The 21,902-nt window shown below is 43.0% G+C and overlaps 1 protein-coding gene and 1 long non-coding RNA gene across 2 annotated transcripts in view; both read right to left on the bottom strand.

Annotated features, from left to right (window-relative positions):
- The window catches only part of COL8A2 (collagen type VIII alpha 2 chain), a 156,069-nt gene extending 142,955 nt beyond the window's left edge, over nucleotides 1–13,114 (bottom strand). The window contains exon 1 of the mRNA XM_079987729.1: nucleotides 12,755–13,114. The gene's annotated coding sequence lies outside the window, so the exon portion shown is untranslated. The remainder of the gene's footprint in view (nucleotides 1–12,754) is intronic.
- A 3,406-nt stretch (nucleotides 13,115–16,520) lies between these two features.
- The window catches only part of LOC307222503, a 60,460-nt gene continuing 55,078 nt past the window's right edge, over nucleotides 16,521–21,902 (bottom strand). Inside the window, exon 4 of the long non-coding RNA XR_013841784.1 lies at nucleotides 16,521–16,548. This is a non-coding gene — a long non-coding RNA (uncharacterized lncRNA). The remainder of the gene's footprint in view (nucleotides 16,549–21,902) is intronic.

The following is a 21,902-nucleotide window of genomic DNA, read 5'->3' on the forward strand; positions in this document are numbered from 1 at the left end:
TGTCTGAATGAAAGCTGCTCCCTCCTGTGTTTCTAGTTGACAGTGAGCTGGATGGACCAATGGTCTGACTTAGTAAAAGGCAGCATCTTATGTTCCTCACCCTTCTAAAGGGAAGTTTATGGGACACCCAAGGCCTATAAACATCTAGCAGTTGTCAAACAAATGATTTAGCGACTTATCAAATATTCTGGAATTTTAAAAACATGCAATGGGTTCCAAATACACAGGGAAAAGAAAGCGAGGTTTAAAAAGCAAATGTCTAATCAACCTTCCAAGATAAATACAATAAACAGGCATTTTGCAAATCCTGAAAACAAATGACACTTTTTATCTCCTGTGTAAAACTCTTAAAATTCTTGGCCTCTTATTATCACATACAGTGGAACCTTGTGTTACGTACATCCTCCTTGTGAATGCTGCGGGTTACGAGCTCCGCTAACCCGGAAGTAGATGCCCCTTGTTGCGAACTTTGCCCTGGGATGCAAGCAGAAGTCACACACCAAAAGCAGCGGGAGGTGCCATTGGCGAAAGCGCACCTCATGTTACGAGCAGTTTCAGCTTAAGAATGGACCTCCGGAATGAATTAAGTTCGTAAACAGAGGTACCACTGTACAGAGAGTGGGACATAGCCCAGCAGTAGAGAACACACTTTGAATGCTGAACATCCAGAGATCTGATCTGTGGTCACACCAGCAAGATGTCCTGAGACCATTTTGTCTAAGACTACTGCCAGTTTCCTTTGTATGTTCATTGTCTTAACCAGGAATGGAGAACCTGCAGCTTTTCACATGTTGGACTATGCAGCTCCTATTCTCTCTTATACCACTGGGCCATGCTGGCTGGAGCTGATGAGATCTGGACCCCAACAACATCTGGAGGGCCACAGGTTCCCTATTCCCGATCTAAACAAAGCACAGCAAGAATAGAGCTTTCGTAATAAGAAGCAGCACAAGAATTTGGAAGATAACGGTGCCATCTGGTGGCACATGCAATTGAATCTGATCTACCGGTATCTTTTGTCCATTTTAAAATAGGATGTACCTTCCACAGACAAGTTATGGTTTCATTCTGACATTGCCACGAGCTTAAAATCATTAATGCCAGAATACAGATTGGCAACTAGAAGCCACCAAACAGAGCTGGTCCCTAAGTACCACCAGCTAGCACCTGCATTCGTCAACTCAATGGCAAAAACTTTGTTTGACAGGAGTGGTGGCTGCATCAATAGGACTTGTGGGCAGCAAACTCTCTCTCTGTGTGTGTGTGAGAGAGAGAGAGAGAGAGAGAGAGCGAGAGCGAGCGCATGTGGGTCTTGCACTCTGCAATCAGCCACTGTGATCAGTCATAGAAATTCTCCAACATTTCAGCTCCTGTAACATTCTATTTCAGCTTTCCCCAGCTTAGTGCTCTCCAGCATTTTACAACCTTCAACAGTCCCAGACAATATGGAACAATATGGTCAGGGATTGCAGGTATTGTAGGTCAAAATGGAAGGGGAAGGGCCATAGTTCAGTCGTGAAGCAACTACCCTGCATGCAAAAGATCCCAGGTTTGATCTCCAGCATCTCCCAGTAGGGATGAGAAAAACCTGTGCCTAAAACACTACCAATCAGTGTGTAGATAATACTGAGCTTAATGAACCAGTGGTCTGACTCAGTGTAAAGCAGCTTGTACAATATATATACGCAGGTCCTGCTTACTGAACACAATGCGTTCCTTGGAAATGGTTTGTTAGGCAAGCATGTGCAAAAGGAATCATTAATTTCCATTAATTCCTATGTGAAATTTTCTAATGCGTTCCCGGCCACAGATTTCTGACTCCAAAAATCCAGAAAAAATGCTCTCTAATTTGTCCGATCACTTTTCCTCCTCCCTCCATTCCTCAGCCAACCAGTAAAAAGCAAACAAGGTAGTAAAAATGCTCTCTGTTCAGATATATGAATCTGTAGTCGGCATTGCAAGGTTTGGGTACATTATTCCTCATGTCTGGATAAGTTAATTTTTGCATAGCGGACATTTGTAAAGTGGGGTGTGGGTTGGTGGGTGGGTGGGTGTGTGTGTGTGGGGGAGAGAGAGAGAGAGAGAGAGAGAGAGAGAGAGAGAGAGAGAGAGAGAACTATCACCTTTTAAAACTGGAATTTTGCAAACAAGGATTTAAAACCCTGCAGCAAAAAGAACTACAAATACCTCACTCTCATCTTTCAGTCAAAACCAGAGCTGTAATTTATTTAGCCAGTTCCTATAAATGCCCCTTTAGCTGCTGTTTGATCTGGAGCAAAGAGCAGATGATCTCAATGCCATGAAAAGCTCCCTTACATTGGCTGATTTCTGTATCTCAAAGCTCTGTAAGAGGCACAGGAGCAGAGTGGGCTCTTCTGTTTTTCTCCCTTGGCAAACCTCGTCTAAAGTTACATAGATCTATACTGACAGACTTCCCAGCAAAACTTAGCCATACTATTTCCCATCACAGGTCAAGTCAAACTCTGAAGAGAATTAATCTGCAGTAACATTTTGTTGAAAGTATGTTTGTTGTGCTTGATCCTGTGACAGTTTGTGCAACAATAAACATAAAGTTGCTTGAATTTCATGTGGGTATCAAAGTACTTCCACATCATTCTGAAAGTTGAAATTGGACACACACATAGTCAAAGACATCCCAATTGTTGAAAGTTTCAAAGAGGGACATTTATCTCTCTCCCTTTGGCACAACCTCCTAGTCCTCATTCCAAACTGTAGCCAAGCCTTAATACACGTAATTGAAAGATCTGCATATTCTTCCCATTTTTATCCCGTCTCAGTTTCCTTCCCCCTGTCCTGTATCATCTGCCTTTGTAAATTTATAAACTGTAAATCCCTCAGGGCAGGGCCTGTCCTCATACTTAATGCCATGTACATAGATAGCACTATATTAATAATATTGGGGGTATAAAGTACTGCAGCATTGGCAAGAAATGTAAAATGCAGCACGCATATGACCCAAGAAAACACGGATTACTAGAAAGGGTCGAACACAGGGATAGTTTTGCACTGAAGACTTAGAATGCAAGGCATGAAGTTCAACTCATGATAAGAAGCCAGCATTACACAAACTCAGATACACATGAAAGGGAACTGCTGGGACTGTGAGAGTTCCTCTTGTTGCCTCTTCACACTCTTAAATTAGGCTTGGATATGGGGTGGGGATGGGACGCAGGTGGCGCTGTGGGTTAAAGCCTCAGCGCCTAGGACTTGCCGATCGAAAGGTCGGCGGTTCGAATCCCTGCGGCGGGGTGCGCTCCCGCTGCTCGGTCCCAGCGCCTGCCAACCTAGCAGTTCGAAAGCACCTCCGGGTGCAAGTAGATAAATAGGGACCACTTACTGGTGGGAAGGTAAACGGCGTTTCCGTGTGCGGCTCTGGCTCGCCAGAGCAGCGATGTCACGCTGGCCACGTGACCCGGAAGTGTCTCAGGACAGCGCTGGCCCCTGGCCTCTTAAGTGAGATGGGCGCACAACCCCAGAGTCTGTCAAGACTGGCCCGTACGGGCAGGGGTACCTTTACCTTTACCTTTATGGGGTGGGGAATGCACGCCAAAGTGCAAATAGATAAATAGGTACCGCTCTGGTGGGAAGGTAAACGGTGTTTCTGTGTACTGCTCTGGTTTCTCCAGAAGCGGCTTAGTCATGCTGGCCACATGATCCAGAAAAACTGTATGCAGACAAACAGTGGCTCCCTCAGCCAGTAAAGTGAGATGAGCGCCGCAACCCCAGAGTCGTTCGTGACTGGACCTTAACTGTCAGGGGTCCTTTACCTTTTATGGGGTGGGGAAGGACTTACAATTGCAATGACGGACACATACAAATGCATATTCAAGTGCATCCATGCATGCAGATTACTAAGGAAATGCAGAAAATTGCTCTGAGATCTCTTGGTGAAAGGTGGGTAAGATATCTAACAATAGCAGAATACATGGAAAGTGAGAGAACTCTTGTCACCTGCAGAAATTCCTAAGAATTCTCAAAGATTATACATAAAGGTTCTTACATCTGCAAGCTCCTTTAGTACCCTTGAGAGCAGTTCATCAGGCTCCGGAGATCTGAATTCATTTAAAGTAGCTAAGCGTTCCTTTACCACCCCTTTTCCTGTCCTGGCCTGCAGCTCCCTCCTTGCATTGTTTATTGTTACCACCAGGTTGGGCACTGATTCCCTTTTGGGTGAACACAGAGGCAAAGTAGGCATTTTGCAACAGGGAATTTCATTAGCGCAAGCAGTTTCTGAGCTCTGGGCGCAGTACTGCGCCTAAGATTTCAGATTAAAACTGAAGTGGAAGGAAAGGAGGACGTTTTTCTGCTTCCCCACTTCCAGCTACTCTCTGAAGACTGGAGAAGAGACCCTCTTAAGAATATTAGGGAGGTGGGCAGGGGAAGGACCAGAACACGTGAAAAATGAACATAACATTTTAGATGCCTTTGTATTCTTGTTATAAAAAAGCGTGCCTGGACATTTCGTTGCTGCACCCATGACCTAGGTTTAAGGTGCCATTCAGCTCCTAGCTTTCATATCTCAGTTTCTAACACTGAGGCTATGCAGGGTGGGGAGCAGCCAGGTACACTTGCCCTGGGCCTCAGAGGGCTAAGCCAGCCCGCCAGGGACCAGCTGCATTTTTGTTTGAGTTCATAGCTTTATTCTAACAAGACTCCCACCTCAGGCCTCAGACAAGCTCTGCGTGGTCCTGACACCAAGCCATGGTTTGCCTTAGTGTGACATGTGAACCAGGCTTGAGAAGGTGAAGTAAAGGGAAGAAGATAAAGGTACACCAGAAATTGTGGTCTTTTAAAGGCTGGCTCTAAGACACCAGATGTGGACTGCACAAAGGGCATAGTCTGGAACCTATGGGGGTCACCTAAGCATAATGCCATGCATTCCTCAGGAGGGGAGGCCAAAATGCTGACAAAAGACTATGCTAAGAGATCAGAAGCCAACAGCTGCTGAAGTTCTCTCCTCACAATTTGGAAATTTGTCAAAAGAGAGTGTGTATGCAGTTAGTGTGTGAAAGGAGAGGGACCTCACGACCAGGCTTGCTATGCTGAAGCAATGCCAAAGCATAGAGGCTAGAAAACACCTAGAGTTCACCACTGTGAATAAACTTTCAGCACATTTAGAACTTTATTACTCTAAACTCATACACATGCAGAGCCTACCACATCAGCATCCATTCACACTGAATTTCACATGAATGGAATATATGAATCACTGCAAAGAACTGCAAGACATTCAAGTACAGATAAACTGAGTTCTTCCTACTGAAATCTAGCCATGTGTAGTCCAGTTCACAACAGGGCTGGAAACTAATAATCCAAAATATTCAAGTTTTGTTTTAAAGAGATGGTGGCAGGGAGCGCAGGGATTGAGAGAGAGAGAAGAAGAATAACAGTAGCTCTCTTTTTTTTCACTGAAAGAAAAAACAGACCAGGACATTCTGCTCAGCCAGGACCTGTGCGACACGGAACGGGGCTTCTCCTTCCGTCTGCTTTAAAATGTGACAAATTCCATACTTCAAGCATCATGCTTCTTTTCCGAAAAACTTGACAAAACTCCTCACAGCTCTCGGAATGCAAGTTTGATGGTGCTTTTTGAAAAGAAAAGCAACAGAGTTCCAACAGGCTTCCCGGGAAAATATTTTTCTCAGAAACGGAATGCAAAAAAAAGGAGGGGGTGGTAAAAGTAAAGCCCTATACTCCAAGCTTCTCAAAAGCTGAGACCACTGAAATCTCAGACAGTTGCTAGCATAAGGGTCAGCAAGCAATGGACCATGAGTCAAATCCAGACCTTTGAGAGGTGCTGTTTAACCCCCTCCAAGTGCCAAACACAAACACAAAGAGGTGTGGAACAGCAGCATCTGGGTTAAAGCAGCAGAGCGATGGATTACCTGTACAGTAGGCTGCATCCCAGACACATAAAAGTCAGTGGTTTATAGACACACATCTCTCCATCCAGGCAAGCAAGAGGTATTATTATCAGAGTTCAAGAACACCCTCTAAGCAGGCAAAAGCACTAATGGAATAGTGCAGAGGGCCAGTGCAATGTGTGGCCTGAGGAGAGTTCCAAGGGGAACACAGAGAGACTTGAATGGCCAAATTCAGCTCTCAGTTCTCTACCCTGCAATAGGACATCACACTGTTTGAGGAAAGGAGCCATGGCCTGCTAAGCCTTGCCCTCTCCTCAAAAATGGCCCTTCAAACCATCCCAAAAAAGCCCATGCAACAGGGAAAAAGAGTGTCATGCTCTTCTGGGAAGAGAAGGGCATAGCAGTTTTAAAGTACATATTCAGCACGCAGAACATTCCATAGTTCAAGCCCTGAAGTCTTCAGCTCAAAGGATCAAGTAGCAGGCGATGGTAAGGCCCCCTAACAAAATCCAGTCATGGCCAGGTGGCTAGAAAGATTGAGTAATGCAGCTTCATGCATGTTCTAAAGAAGCTGCTGACCAAACCGTTAGGGGGAGCATGAACTTGTCCCTGGCATCTCCCAATTCAGATTTTATGGCTACTGTCATGGTGACAATGCTAATCCTTCTTCCTTCCTTGGGAAGGAAGTGTAAAAAGGAAGGAAGAAAGCCCATATATTTTGCACAGTGTTTTCACACTGTCTTGTGAAATTGTTCCTATGACCTGCTTGGCCCAGCCAGAGAAGGCATGTCACTGTTTTAGTTTTACCAGAGCTCTGTTCGCATGATCAAAAACAAACAGTGCTAGGTACTCTTTACTGAGGACCAAGTGCCTTATTTCCACTCCATATTCTCTCTCTCTCTCTCTCTCTCTCTCTCTCACACACACACACACACACACATTCAGTAGTATCTTACCCATAACAAAAATCATATATGATTGGCACTCCAGAGTTCTACACCTCTCTTTGATGTGCAAAGGGGTCTCGGGATGGGGTGTCAATGGTGTCAATATTTACTCGAGCAAAGCACTCAGAAGTAGGCGCCTATATTGATCCATACACTTTACCAGCCATGAGAATAAAACCATCAAAAGCCAGCCAAATAGTTGTCACTTTGCTAGAGTTTGCTTCTTCTTTTTCTTCCCCCTTTCTTTTTTTACTGGCCTGTCCAGCTTTTCAATGCTTGGGTCACTTGCCAGTCCAGGCTATGAAAAGGGCCAGTGACCTGAGAGGAACTCTGCGTGCTCCCTCTTGTCTAAACTAGCAGATGTGAACTGCAGGACCAATATATTGGGAAAAGGAAAAGACTCCAAGCAGTAGGTTTGGAGGCCCCTTCCCCACAGAGGCCATCAGGCCATCTATTTGTTCATCTTTCAAACTAAACAGTATTTTTGGGTGAAGGAAAAAGGTACCAAGAAGCAAAAACTACTAAAGTAAGACTGGGTCCATGAGTGACATGCTAATTTTTCCCATCCAGAGCCCCAGAAGCCAGGAGCTGGAGCTGAGGGATGGGGTGCAGGAGGAAGATCATAGGCATAGTCAGGGGGGCAGCTGCCCCCTAGATCAAGTAAAACAACAGAAATACTTAACTAACTGACCAATCAGATCGGTTCTGCCTCCCCTAACAAAAGTCCTGCTCCCCCTAACAAAGTCCTGCCCCCCCAACAAAAATCCTGGCTATGCCCATGAGGAAGATGATTCTGTTTTGTCTTTTAAGCAAGAGAAGAGAAGGACCCTAGAATTTATATCAGGCCTGGCTAATCCAAAGGTCTCATAGTGCTTGCCAATCACAGAGGCTGATGTAGCACAATTCTATTCTTTTCTATTCCTGAATCATAGAAACTGAGCACAGGCAACTGTGGGTAATTCACTACATCAGATTCTAGGAGGTAAACATGGTCAGTTCAACAAGGGAAGAAGGAGAAACATGGTTCTGGGTTCAAATTCTAGTTGAGCCTTGGAATCAAGTGGACAGCCTCTATCTGTCATGTGGAAATATAACATTCACCATATAAATGAGAAAAATGAAATCACTTTATATTTTTAGTATGCAGATATATATCCTTCTCAAAATGTACTTGATACATCTTTTCAATCATTAAAAAAAGGTTGATGCTGAGTCTTTCAGTTTTACTTTTGTAAAGAAGGGCCTTTTCAAGTAAAGATAATGTATTCTTTTTCTTGCTGCCCTCCAGAAACAGAAACAGAAGGCAGTTAATATTCCAGCCCACAAACTGACGGGAGTTTCTTGCAGTAACATTCCATGTGGCACTGTTCTCAACATGGTTTTGCTATTGATGCTTCAGGAGTGCCAAAAACAGGGGGCTATCTGCCATGTAATGTAGCAAAAGGTCGTAACAGAGAAATATTTACTAGATTCCAAACTTTCCTAGTATTGAGATTGCAAGTCGCAAACTGGAAAGGCGAGGTAAATCCAACAATAAAAAAGAAAAGACACAGAGTTATAATTCTGGAGAACATTCTTTGAGAGGTCAGTAAGTCTACACAAGGCCCCTTGAGAGATGAGGAGGAGCTGTTCCTCATTGGAAGAGAACGTATGTTGCATCCAAAAGGTTCCAGGTTCAATCTCTGGTATCTCCAGATAGGTCTGGAAAAAGACTCCTGTCTCAAAATGTGGAGAGCTGATGCCAATCAGGTATAGATAAGACTGAGCTACATAGGTCAACATTATGAATAGTATAAAGCAGCTTCTTATATTCCTCTGACACATCCAGCAACCTGGGCAGGAGAGCCATCATATTCCCTTCTAACCTCCTCAGCTTGTAGCCGGAATACATATCTGTAACTCCTTTTTCCCAGTGTCTGGAAAAAGTCCAGCAATATGTCACAATAAGAAGCAGGACACCTCTGTGCACATACAGACATGTACAATACCCCTGCCATTAGAAGTCAAGCATGTCACTTAACTAAAAATGAAATAAAATTCATCACAAACTGACCACTTTCTTCTTCTTTTTACAAAAATCCAAAATGTAAATACTGGAATTGTTTTCTGGCATGCTGAAGTCTTGATGACAAATGATAAGGCAATAAAATGAAATGTCACCTTACTAAATGCTTTAAAGTCTGACAGTTCTATAGGCACTTTCTTGTCAATAAGTTCCACTGAACCCAATGGATGATATTCAACTAAGTTTTACTCCAGGTTACACCCACTACGATTAATAAACATGACTGAGTTAGGTGCATTGACTTCAATGGGTCTACTCTGAATAAAACTTTGTTGAATACCACCCAATGTGACTTACTTCTGAGAAGACACAAATAGTGTTGCACTTTCAGGCCCATATTTCTAAAACTGCCTAACCAGTAATGTTCCTACCTGGGAATTCTGTAAAAACATAATAAATGGATATTGCTTCAGGACAGTGATTTAGAATTCAGTAAACATTCCTGAATTAGAAGTGTTTTACATGCTTGCATTCTTTGCCAATGCTGCCAGATTTCGCAGGGAGGTGGAGTTCCATGGTTTCATGCTTTCAAAAGGCAAGAAAAAGGAGCCAGGTGTCAGGATCTGGTCTACACAATACAAGCACAGCCTCCCAAGCCTCTTGTAGCTCTCGTTACTCCCGGCCCCGCATTGTGATACATGAATCACCCCATGACAGGAGAACTGGATTTCTGACTATAGTTCATTTATTTATCTTACACACACACACACACACACACACACACTCCCTATTTCTCCCTCTCTAAGTTCTGATAACTTCCTCTGGTAGAAAGCTCAGGAAATTACACTCCAGAACTGTATTTATAGCGTAAACAGAACAAAAAAATGCATTTATAAAAACACTCGGTGGGAATCTCTACTTCAACCCAGTTCATCAGTCAGCAGTGACATACCTCTCAGCTTTTAAAAGGTGTCTTGCTGATGAAGCTGGTGCTTCTTCACAGAGCGCATAGTTTATCTGTGGAATTCAGTGCCACAAGATTTTGTCACTAACAAGGATGGCTTTAAAAGGGGATCAGACAAATTCAGCAGGTTAGCCACTGCGGGAAACAAGATGCTGTGCTAGACGGGGCTTTAGTCTAACCCCGAGAGGCTCTTCTTATGTCAATTAACTGTCTTTGACTTTCTCAAAATAAAGGGTATGTTCATACTAGTGGTTGAAATGCAGTGAGGTCATCCCCTCCATTTGCGTTTCAAGCCACATTTGCATGGAATTGTTCACATCAGAGAGGGGGCAGAGATGTCTTCACCCAACGCACACAACCTTTTTAGTTTCCACGCCCATGTAACCCACCCCCACCCCAGAACTCCTTATTCTTTAACCTGTCATCTGTGTACATGTGCTCATCTGCCCCTGCACAACGACTGTCATGGTACGTTCACGTTACTGCTTACTCCACATTCAGCTTCCTAATCAGATTGAAGCTTGTTTCAAAAAAACACACACCAAAAAGCAGTGGCGTAGCGTGGGTTATCAGCACCCGGGGCAAGGCAAGTAATTTGCGCCCCCTAACCCATGGATTTGCGCCCCCTAACCCGTGGATTTCCCTAACCCCCAGATGTTGCGCCCAGTGCGGCCGGCCCCCCCCCTGCACCCCCCACGCTACGCCACTGCCAAAAAGCAGTATTTGTCAAGAAACTACAGGATCAATATGGATTGTGGCGAATGTGCAGCTTCAACAGTTAGTAGTGGAAGCACCCTGGATGCAGAGTAAGCGCTAATGTGAAGATACCCCAAGACAGTTCAGCTCTGGCAAACTTCCCTGGAAGAAGCAGCCCACAATATGGAGTGGGAAGAGGAGACTAGCCAATCCCACTGAAGTGCCTGAGAAGCTAACAACAGGAATCTGCATTTTGAGGAATGGGAAAGAATTCATCTCTCCTCAAATTGCACTATTTCACACTTTCCTTGTACAGAGAAATAGACAAAAAAGTATGTGATGTGAATTTGGGCAACAAAAGGCCTAGTAGCAAGATTGGCTCTGTCTGTGGATGATATTCCCCCATCTATGAATGAATTGCCAGCTTCCTGACTCTGCACATTTTGTTCTGCTGTAGAATGAAAGGGAACAATCCAAACCCCTTTCTTCAAACCAGGATTGTATTAAATACAGCTGAATTTGAATCAGTGCCAAGTCTCAAATACATGATGTATTTATAAAGGAAAATAATTTATGTGCAAAGAAAGAACTGAACTCTCTCATTAGGTAGTAACTACAAGCAACAATATTCAGGTTGACTTGATCCCCTGGCATTTAACTATTTTAGAAATTTAAGTAATGCTATGAAATTGCATCTATTCCAAGCAGCAAATCATAAGCAAATGGAAAAGGAAGGTAAGATGTTAAATTCACCACCAAATCAAGATGAACCAAGTGTGCTACTGCAGACGACTCCTGAGCCTTTCAACATTCACTGTACAACACCACCATACAGGGCAGGGACCCAGATTGGCAAATTATGTCATATTTTTAAGGAACAATCCTTATTCCACAAAAACCACAGCTCCATAGCACACAGACATGTCCATAAATCTATAACCCATTTTCCATATACTCAACAAAAATACATTAATCTAACCTTCCCAGTTACATTAAAAGCTTTCTCCTGTCCCGTGTAAGTTTACTCTACCCAGCTTCTCACAGACTCAGTAGATAAAAATCCAGAGTAGAAGAAGCCAAAAAGACCAAAGACCACCTCCTCTTGAATGGCTTTATAAAACCAATACCCCACATAGCTCTGAAGAGTTCACACACCCTTACTCCATACAGCCCCATATAATTGACATCGTACAACCCGATTCAAACAAGTTACACTTGTCATGTAGGAAGGCTGGCAGAAGAAACTGGGATTCCAGCTTTGTTTGTTGTGTTAGCATCCAAATGCTAGAAACTTCAGCCAACAATGCAGAGACTTCAGGGCATAATCCTTCAGTGGGAAGTTCTCCTGCATAAGCCCCAGGGAAATTTATTCATTTGCATACATAGTGCTTACAGGGGAGACTGTCTCACTGGATTGTGGCCCTTTTTGGTCAGAGCCACTTGTCGTCAGATCCAGTGTTATGGGTTGTTGCTGCTTTTAAACAAGTACTAAAAAAAAATCCCTGGAATTTGCTGGCCTTATGATTTATTAAACATTTGCTTACAGCAAAGCTGCTTGTCATGAACAAACTCCCTCTAATCTGCTTATTAATCATTATTAGCATTAAATTATTGACATTGCCTAGGACTGGAAGAGTTCAATTTAGCAAAGCACTTCCTGACTTGATTTGCCTATCAGACTATAAAAAGTGTAACCAGCTCCAATTTTCTCTTTTTAATTTTTAAATCAACAGCAAAACACAAGAACAAAAATTGTTGGGATGCAAGTAAAATTATCAACCGGCCAACTTCTCTCTATCAGAACTCAACATTCAAGTTGAATTTTGAGACTCCCCTTGGACATTCAGCTTCTACACACAAACACACACACACCATATGAACACCCCACACCCTTAGTTAAAATAGATAAATATGCCCCAGATATTTAAAGCTGGCTCAGCGGAATAGCAAAAAAAGAGGGGAAAAAGAGAGGAAAAAGTCAGCAACAAACTCAACGCATTTTACTGGGGGAAAAGAAAGAAAGGGAAATGAGTGTGAGATAAAGAGTTTTAAAATACCTTCTGGATTTATTTATGTATTAAAATTAGACCATATTTTAGACGGGGGAGAGGAGAGATGGAGAAAGTATAAAGTTGCCGGTGCATAAAGCAGAGTGGAGCAACCAGGCAAAATCACTGGTCCCTGAAGGAAATAAATATATACAGATAACTCACGCGAAATTCAACATGTGACAGAGAGAAAAGAGGAGGCACCTTACCTTGGGGTGGGGGGAGTGGAGAGAAGATGTGGGGGGAGGCTCTCTCAGGCTGGCAAGTGGGGGGCAGGAGAGGCCGGCAGGCACTTGCTTAGTCGCTCTCGAGGGCAGAGCCTGCTACTCCATGGGAACTGCAGCTGCTGCCCCGCTCCTGAGGGCTTCAAGAGGCACCTTAGAGCAAAGGGAGGGAGGAAGGAGGTGAAGAAGAATGAGCGAGGAGGACCGGGCACAGCCAGCCAGCCAGGGCTGCGAATGAGCGCGCGGAGGGAGCTAGCAGCTTTTCACGAGCTCCTTCTTTTTTTCTTTTTTTGGACGGGCGAATTCAGCTCAGGAGGGCTGGGTTGGCTGGTTGAAAATTTTTTTTTTTAAAGTATCTCTCTCTCTCTCCCCCTCCTTTTCTCTTGAGTGGCTTCCAGCTTCTGAATTGTTTTTCCTTTACACAGAGGCAGGAGGCGGGAGTGTGTTATTTAAGCCACAACAAAAAAAATAAAGTTATCGTCATAATAAGCTTCTTCCCCCCCCCCTTTTTTTTCTTTTTTAAAGCTGAGGAAATAAGCCCTCTTTTCTCCCCACGCTCCAAATGTACACATGCACACACCTTCTCCTTCAAAGCTGTATGATGTTTATTCCAACACGGGCTGCTTCCTTTAGCTGACCAAACGACGTTCTTTAATTTTGTCACCCAAGTGACCAATAAACCTAAAAATCATGCCCCTACCCCAAAAAGGAGGCAAACCTTGATGGAGAAAGGGGTTTTTTTGAAGTTGCCTGCCTGCCCTTCTGTAAAGTGTGACAAGCTCGACCAAACCTGTCCTTCTCTCCTCAATAGTGCCTGGGTTTTCTAGGCTGGGGCAAGGAACCTGTGGCCCTTCAGATGTCTTTGATTCCTTACCCGGCATTTACCATAAGGTACCACAGCAGGTTAGAATAATATAAGAGAAAGCAAATGTATTTACTCCATTTATATCCAATACCATTCCTCCAAAGAGCTCAATATAACATGCATGGTTCTCCTCCTCATTTTATCCTCACAACAACCCTGTGAAGTAAGGTAGGTTGGCAGACTGCGACTGGCCCAAGATCACCCACTGAGTTTTGTGGTTGAGCAGGGATTTGAACCGTAGATCCCCAGGTCCCAGATCCAGAACTCTTAACCACTACATCACAATTGCTCAAATAAAACCATTACAGTTGTTTTTTAAACAAACAAACAAACAAACAAACACACATTCCAAATAGAGCAGAACAATATAAATTATATCATAGCAAATAAATACACATCCCCAGAGTTCTTTGGGATAAGCCATGATAGTTTTTCAAAGAGATTTTAAAACTAGTTTGGCTGTAACAGCAGTAACTCAGATTCAAGTCACACCTCTGCGAATAACATTTGCTCAGTTCTTAAACAAATATGAACAACAAGAAATAAACCTTACAGGGTAGTGAGGCCAAACACTGGGAAGTACTTTTGAGTTTTCTAAATCACATGTATAATTGCCACTTTATAAATTCTCTCTGCTGTTGTGCCTTTAACAGCAACCCAATATAAATTTAATAACCCCCCCCCAAAAAAAAACCTTGATCTGCATGCCAGGAAAAGCTTCACCTGACAAATTTCCATGTCAAGCTACTATTAAGGGCAGTTAAAATGTCCTTTGTCTCTCCTCTCCTCTTTTCGCTCCCCTGCTCTTTATGTTGCCACTTTTTTTAACTGGCCCTGTTCCTGTGCTTCTAAAAGCAGCTTACATTCAGCAGATGAAGCTTCCCCTAATTAGCTCTGTGCTGCAATAAACCTAGCCTGATAAATTGATGTGTGTAGGATGCTGTTAAAGGTGTAGGAGCGACGCTCCTGGAAAAAGTGACAAATGACTATATTCCCAACCCACACTGTTTTTCTCTTCCACTTTCAAACTGAAATTGTAAGTTCGTGGAGCAGGGGACTATCTTTTTTGCTTACATAAAAAAAGACATGCTCCTGCCTCCTCAAGTTTACATTTGCTCAGCAGAGTGCCATGCACATTGATGGTTATAAAATACAACCATATAAAATATCACCTATAGATCACATTTGGATAGCATTTATTTCCTGAAATTTTTCCAGTTGTGTACAGCTTTCAGAAGCGAGACTGCCTTTTTGGATGCAGAGTTAGAACAGAAGTGGAATGTTCCGGATATTCCCATCATCACCTTGATCCCTTTTCTGCCTCTAGTAGCCTCAGCTCATTTATCTTCAGCAAGAGGGGCCTGGCCCTCTGTTTTAGTTGGCCACTACATTAACGTATTATTTTTGTGTATGAATTAACCGAGATGTCTTGTTGACAGGTGTTCCCTGCAAGGCTCATCCATCCATCCTCCCCAGGCCCCTGTTACTTTTGGACAGATTGGGCCTCACTCCTCCTGCAGGATCAACAAAAAGAGCTATGACTGAGCTCCAGGAAACTATGAATGAATGAAGGTGCCAGGGATAGCATTCAAGGATCAGTTGTCAAAAAACAGTGTGCAGTGGGATCATCTAGCACTCCATACACCTCAATCTTGTCTCCCTTTCCACCTTCACAGACAGATGTTGATCCAACCCATCTGTTGCTCACATATAATTATTTAAAATGGGAGAAAATGAAAGTACTGTACAGATTTACACAACACGTGAGTATTTTTTTAAAAACTACCCAAGTAAATATGAATGCAGATAACTCACAATTTATATACTTTAAACTTGTGTGATTTCAACTTTATGCGGCTGAAGGCTGGCTGGTTGAAATCACACAAATTAAATGCATGGAAGGAGGAGAGCTTAAAAGTTCTTTTTATGCAGGGTCGTCCCAGTGTGGAAAGAGCTTTAAAGCTCTCAGGCTTGCTTACTGGGCTCTGAGGGAGATCATGAGACAGTCTCTCAGAGCTCAGTAAGACCCATTAAGTGTGCTGGCTCCATAAGGTAAAATTGCTTGTGTGGGGGCAGTTCCAAAGGGGTGGCTACCTCCCCATGTAAATTTTAGTTTTATACAATACACTAGTTTCTATACACACACACCTGTCTGTCCTCCATCCTAATAGGCCAGAGGCATTATCAGAACTTGAAAACACATTCTAGCCAGGATACACGTGGCCCCCAGGCAGTCTCTCATTCAGGCAGGTTTGGGGTTGGTCAGTGCCTTCAGTCCATACCCTGGAACATTCTCTTAGTTACACTGGAATTTGGGGGAAGTGAGATGTAAAGGCAAGCTCTTACCATCAGAAAGTTCTCCTTCATGTTTACCTGGAATCTCCTTTATTGGTTTTTTTTTAATCCATTGATTCAACTCCTACCCTCTAGAGCAGCAGAAAAAAAACTTGCTCCATCATCCATGTGACAGCCTTTCAAATATTTGAAGATGGCTATCATAATTCCTCTTAAGTCTCCTCTTATCCAAGCTAAACACACCCAACTCCCTCAACAGTTCTTCATAAGGCTTGCTTTCCAAACCCTTGATCATCTTTGTTGCCCTCCTCTGCACACATTCCAGCTTGTCAATATCCTTAATAGACTGTGGTGCTCAGAACTGGACACAGGACTCCAGGTGCGGCCTGACCAAGGCAGAATAAAGTCCTACTCAGGGCCGGCCCACCAATGAGGAAACTGCTGTCGCTGCTTTGCGCCACTTCAAGTGGTGAAATGGGATGTGCTGGCTCTGGCAGTACTATTATTTCCTTTGATCTGGACATTATACTTCTGTTGATGCAACCTAGAGTTGTATTAGCTTCTTTTGCTGCTGCATCACAGTGTTGACTCCTGCTAAGCTACATTCAGGGTCCAAGCACTGCAAGTAAATAAACACAGTGAAGGAACATCAGCAAGACCCCCAGAGACTATGGTACCATCTTAGTCCAGAGAACCATGATGGCAAGCAGAGCCCCAGGAATATGCCTCAAATTCAGCCAGAGTTTGTACTTTTCAGAGGCCCTGGACACAAACTGTGAAACTTTATGTTAATACAGTCCTCTAGTGTAGGAAACCGCAGAGGGATGCAATACAAGCAGAGTTGCTTGGCAACAAAGGCACCCTTAATATGTGAAAATGAAACTATAACACACACAAAAGGCACACAGACAATTGTTGGCATTTATGTAGGAATGTAATAAGAGGAAAGTTAACAGCCTGGAGCAGCTAAATTGTACACACAAAGAAGTAATGGTATGGATCAGGTGTTAGAAGTGTCCCTGTGGCATACCTTGTAGCACAGTGATGGCACCACCATCCATAGGTTGACACTGCTGCATCTTGTAGAACTAAGCAGGAAGGAGGATGGGGGAAACAGTAAAAAAAGGTAGCTCTGGCTATCATTAGCTCTGGTTCCACCTACCACTGGTCTCCCTGCCTTCTGACCCTTGCTCCCATTTCCCACTGGGCTGGGAGAGACTTGTCTGAAACCCTAGAGAGCAGCTGCCAGTCAATGGAGGCAAAAATGAGCTGAATTAACCAATGGTCTGACTCAGTATAAATCAACTTCCTATCTTGCTACGATGTAATATGTTGGACGGCTATACCATTTCATACCTTACACAGGGAGCAGGGAAGACTGGATGGATAAATTCTCATCACAAAACATGTTCCCTTCCGTGTGTCATGACAGTTGCATGTGTGTAGGAAAGTTGACTGGGATATTGGATGGGGCAACATTCAAACATTTAATTCCTCCCCATCCGGCAGGCTGAACTTGTACAGCTCACTGACAGGTAAATCACACGTAGCTTCTGTTCATTTGCTTGAGCTTCCAGTCAGTGACACAGAAGCTGAATTGTTAAATCACCTTCTTAATGATGCACATCTATCAATTGCCCAAATATGAAAAACATTGCCTGAAATTAACGCCTCATTGTGGTGGAGTAATATATGGAAAATTGCATTACATGAAAAGCTTAGCAAGTAACACCTTTTTTTTGAAAGGAAAAACAAAGGTAACTTCTTTTTTCTCTCACTTTGGTGAGATTTTATTAAATACATAAAAAAAGAAAATTTACATTTGTCTCTTCCACAAGTCTCTCGAGAAAGTTGGGATAAGTAACACCTAATTGGTTGGAAAAAATTTCTTGATGTAATATAGAGCCTTTTATTCTTGGTACTCCTTGTGCCTCTGAAGGTTTCAGTTATAGGTTTATGTTTCTGTATCTCTTGCAAGTCATGTGCACCAAACTTCTTGTTCTCTCATTTCTTATGACAGTACTCTCCAGTTACTTGTCTGTAGCTTATCGCAAATATCCGAATAATCAGCTTTGTCATTTCTTCCTGTGAATGTAATATCCAATGCCAGCCTAGGTTTAGTTTGGATAGGTTTTTATGTATTTGTCTCATGAATTTCTACTTTGGTAATTGGGTTATGTGGATAAAATCCAATAAAAATACTTCTTTTTTAAAAAGCTGATTAATAAGATGAAGCAGAGTGGAGTAGCAGACTTGGCTGTTGTGTGCTTCCACATCACTCGAAAGGACTTTCAGCCACCCTGCGTCAGTGTAGCACAGTTGCCCTCTGCAGGCGTTCAAAGAGAGCATGTGCAAGTCCGTATCAACATCTCCATCCCAAAAGGAGATCTTTTTGTATGAAGGGATCTTATAGCTGCACTCTGCTCAAAGCAGGGGAAGCCTTTGTACAATCAGAAACTATTAGGGTTCACGATTGTGCAGGGACTTAATCCAAATCCATTTGGAAGCTTCATTCCCACTCGATGCAGGAAGATCTGGGTGGTATATTTTATTAATCCATTTATTTTTGAACTTACATCTTGCCCTTCCTCCCAAAGGAGCCCCGGGGCAGCAAACAGTGATAGAACAATCAAAGCATCTAAAAACATTACAGATGTAGACTGGGAAAGATCACTGCTTAAAAGGCTTGTTAAAAAGAAAGACCTTCAATGGGTGCTGAAAGGACAACAGTCTAATATTTAATGCAACGGAATTCCAAAGACGGGTGCCACCACACCAAAGGCCTAATTCCTACACTGCAGAAAGGAGCTCTTGATAAGATAGTATCTGCAGGAGGCCCTCATCTGCAGAGCAAAGTGATTGACTGGGTATAGAAGAGGTGAGATGATATTTTAGATACATATGGGGCAGGGAAGTTGGTGATGGGGCTGGTGAATACAACCACTGCACCCTCTACCTACCTCTCACCCACCCACACTGCTTGAGTAGGGATGCTGTTGGAATGCATCTCCAAAACCGCTGGTCTTACAAGCAGGTGACAGAGCATTTAGGGAGTGAAACTTGCCACGTACCCACAGGTCTAGCTGTGTCACATCTACTAGTGTGGATGAAATATAGCCGGATGTACCTATGCAAACAGTTGTATACCTGCACAAGTTGCAATTCCACATGAACGTTGCAGCAGAACAGCAAATGACTGCCTAGAACTAAAAGACACCATTCATGAAGGACCTAAGCTCTTTTTGAAGCCATCGAAGCAAGCAGCATTTACCACATCTTGTGGCAGTGAGTTCCATAAGTTAAAAATGTGTTTGAATAAATACTTCCTTTTTCCTCTTGTGATCCTGCTCCTAATCTACCTCACTCTGTAGCACAGAGTTCTAATACTATGAGAAAGACAAATTTTACATTTTACACACAGCTTATAGTTTTATAACTCCCTACCATCTCGTCTTTCTCATTCCCCTAAATGTCAATGCTACAGAAATTTTAGACCAGAAATGGGGAACCTGTTGCCCTTCAGATGTTATTGGACTCCAGCTCCCATCAGCCCCCAACAAACATTGCCAGGGGTCAGGAATGGTGGGAGTTGTAGTCTAGCAACGTCTGGAGGGGATCAAACCTTCAGCCTTGGTGTTATCAGCACCATGCTCTAACCAACTGAGCTATGCAGCTGACTTGTAGCCCAGCAATATCTGGAAGGTGACAGGTTCTCTATTTAAGACTGTTATCATTTACCAGTATATGTCTGGGGAATATTTTGAACGTTGCAATATGTTCTGAGTAAAACAGGCGCTGGTTTATATTTTTGTAATTGTGTTGTACTTCAACATATAGTGTAAAACAAGTGAGCTGCACAATGTGCAATTAACTTCAGTTTACTGAAATGATGGGAAACAAAACATTTTTATACAAGGGAATCATTTTAGCTCTGGGGGACACTTTGTGAGGAAAGGCATTTGGTTGTACTCAGCAGCACAGCCTTTGCCAGCCTTTTGCCCTCCAGATGTTTAGGACTTCAACTCCCATGAACAAAGGCTGACTGGCACTGATGGAAGCTGTCGTCCAAAACATCTGGAGGGAAACAGGTTGGCAATAGTGCCTGCTAAAGCTCTTTCTGTTTAGAGAAGCCTCCCCAAACGTAGGCCTGCAGTCATCTAAATTATACTCAAAGTAGACCCACTGAAGTTACTCAATGTAAGTTAGTCATATCCATTACTTTCAATGGATCTATGTGGAGCAGGACTAGCCTTGGATACAATCCACATAATTTTATTATGTACATTTGTTTTTAAAATCTGTTTATTTTTATGTCTGTTTTTAAAATCTGTTTTTATGGTTATTCTTAATGCATATTTTATGCAATTTTATGTAAACCCGTTAGATATTTTCTCTTGATTAAGCACTACATAAATCTTGCTAAATAAACAGAATGAAATGCTTCCACTCATGCTAGCCAGAACACCCAAATTTCATGAATCCCTCCTCCCCATCTATTACAGCCCTCCACATTATGTGAGACACACACACACACACACACACAGAGAGAGAGAGAGAGAGAGAGAGAGAGAGAGAGAGAGAATATTCTCTGGAAATTCCATAGCTGTTGCATTTACCCAGGTTTGGTTTACTATAGGAAATGAGGTCACTGGAAGTTTAGTGCCATTTTGTAATATGTGTTGGACGTATACATTTTAAAAACTGTGATTGACAACCAAATCTACTGCCCCACATCAGAACTTCAGACAGAGACAGCTGCCCTCCCCAGATGCTTACAGAGCCCCATACTCAGCTCTCCTCCCCGTCTCTCTCTCAATCTTTATGAGAAACTGCCATTTCCCTTATTTTTCACACATAGACCTATGGAGCGATCCTATGAGTAAGAAGCTGGTGTAAAGCAAGCCGGTGTAAGTTAAGCAGGTGTAAAATTGCACAAGATCAAAATCCCATTCAGCAGCAGAAATCAAAATCCCATTCTGCCTAAGTCAGGGAGGGGCTGGGGAAACAAACCTTTAAAATAGGGTTGTAAAACAGGTTAATGAGTCGTGTGACCAAGCCTATCATGCCACTTCCATGGCAACCAAAATGTCTGCTGTTCTCTCACAATAATCAATAGGATGTCCTGATATTTCTGAGACACTTGTGGGGTATGAGCTTTGTGTAGGGCAAACTACAGTTTCCAAGATTCTTTGGGGGAAATCATGTGCTTTGAATGTGCTTCAAATGTATGGTGAGCATGCAGATTGTGGTTAGCTTTTCTCAAGAAGCAATCTTCTAAGTATTCTGAACTATTAACATTCCTCCATCAAATCCAAGACTCTGCCCAGGTACTGCTTTAAGGCAAACCCACAGCAATATCTTGATGCACCGAAATCCAATAAAACCCATAACATGTAACAGAATTGTGTTTTCTGAATCGCGTTCAGCTAATTCCATTATAAACCTTGCAGATCACATGCATCACATCTCAAAGTAGTCCTTATCCTTTGCAAACACAGAGTTTTGAAAGCACATTTCAACACCGTGGCTCAAGAGTTAACACTGCTATAATTACAATACTTAACACCTATAGAATGCTTTCCCCGAGGGTTTGAATAGATTCATAACCACCATCTCAATAATCCTCACAATAGCTTCATATTTATAGGCAAGACTTGGAGAGATTTGTGGTTTGCTTAAAATCCAACCAGTGCATTCAGTAACTGAAGGGAGGGGAAGGGAGGTTTGAACTGGGACTTGCTGGCTTACTGTACACACACTTGGCCCCTATGCTGCACCACCTTCCTTTTGCAAAATGTAGCCCAATCCTGCGCATGTTTACCTGGAAGTAAGTGAAGTGGATTAAACTGGACTTCCTCTCATGCACAGGATCATTTGCCTACATAGAAAGAGCTGTCTTCTTATGGGAATGGAAGGAAGGTTACGTCCTAAGGCTGGGCGTCTCCTCTTCAAAGTGGGAGAGCTGGCAAGTCC

This window comes from Podarcis cretensis, assembly GCF_951804945.1.
Source record: "Podarcis cretensis genome assembly, chromosome: 8".
NCBI classification, from domain to species: Eukaryota; Metazoa; Chordata; class Lepidosauria; order Squamata; family Lacertidae; genus Podarcis; species Podarcis cretensis.